Genomic DNA, 1,567 nt, shown 5'->3' on the forward strand with positions numbered 1-1,567 from the left:
CCCTCGGGGACAGGAGGTGCTGGGGCTGTGCCTGCCCTCGGGGGCAGGAGGGTGCTGGGGCTGTGCCTGCCCTCGGGGACAGGAGGGTGCTGGGTGTCCTTTGTCAGCCGGGCACGGTGGGCACGAGCAGTGCCGGGTGCCTGCTGCTGCTTCCAGCCCAGCGAGCTTCGGCTGCCCAGCAGGACAGCGTTCCCTGCCTGCATGGCTGCCTTTGCCAGAGGCTTTCCCTCTGCTCTTGGGGGAGGGAAGAGGGAGTTTCTTTGTTAGCTTTCCTTCTCCTCTCTGCCTGCAGCCGGGGCTCCCCCACAAAGAGGCAGCGGTGGGGTGTCCAGGGATGTCCAAACCTGGAGGCTGACCTGGCCTGGCTGAGCTTTCTTGCCCAGCATCCTTCTGCTTTGGGCTGTGGCTCCCCTGGGGATGTGAAATTTAATTCCTCTCCTGGTCTCTGTAGTGCCCTGCAGCACCCACACCCGGCACCTGAGGCAAACCACGCAGGAAAGGGTGACTCCAGGGTGACACCTCAGTGTCAAGGCACAGGGACTTCTCTGAAGTGGCTGTCACCAGCTGGCCAGGGCCTGCAGGTGTCATTTCCACCTGCTTTTAAACAAACATTGCAAGTGTTTTCTTTGGCATTTTGAAACTGCTGCCGCAAGCCTGTTCTCTGCAGAGGAGCAGCTTCAGCCCCTCAGGACACTTTCCCAGGGATGGAGGAACAGCTGGACATGGGCTGGGGGGCTCAACCCATGCTGGCCACTGGCACCCTCCAGCCCCAGCACCAATGGCCAGCAGAGCCTCCCTCACATTTAGCAGTGGGAGAGGAAGGACAGGATTTTCCCTATCCCATCCCCATCCCCAGTTTGGGTTATAGGACTATAAATCCCTGCCTCTCTGCCAGGATGGTCTCAAGGATAAGTACATGAGCAGTGGTGGGAAACACACAGATAGCACAAAGGATCTGACGTGGCTCTGCTCCTGTGCCCTCCAGCCTGAGGGACTCTGTCCTGGGAGTTCACCAGAACTCCTAAAAACACACGGTTTATTCCTGCCAGGAGCTGCTGAGGACACCACAGGGCTGCAGCAAGCAGCGAGACACCCGGAACAAGCAACAGCAGTGGGCTGTAAGATGTTCCTGAGGATGTTTTTCACCTTAATGAGCAAATAGCCTGAGCCCATCAGTGCCCAGATTCCCACACTTTCTATCTTGACGTATTCCACCAGAGTGCAGAATTTGATCCGTCACACCGAGCTTGTTGCACTGTGTAATGAAATATAGGGAGCATTAAGCAACACCTTTGGCAACTCCTCTGGTGAAGTTTTCCAGTAAAACCTATCAGTGGCCCCAAGCAGTTCGGGAAACAGTAATAAGGAAGGAGCAGAGGCAGTGGAGTTTTACAGACTCCCAATGCACAAGAAACCATTTTATTTAAAAACAATGCATTCAATATCGGGTTATGGCACATGAGTCAATGCTGCAGGCACATCACACCACGGGAGCACACGGAGAACTCACGAGCCCCGGTGCTGGCGACGAGGACGCGGTGACGAGGGGAGCCAGGGCACCATGTGC

This window comes from Parus major, unplaced genomic scaffold (genome assembly GCF_001522545.3).
Source record: "Parus major isolate Abel unplaced genomic scaffold, Parus_major1.1 Scaffold258, whole genome shotgun sequence".
NCBI classification, from domain to species: Eukaryota; Metazoa; Chordata; class Aves; order Passeriformes; family Paridae; genus Parus; species Parus major.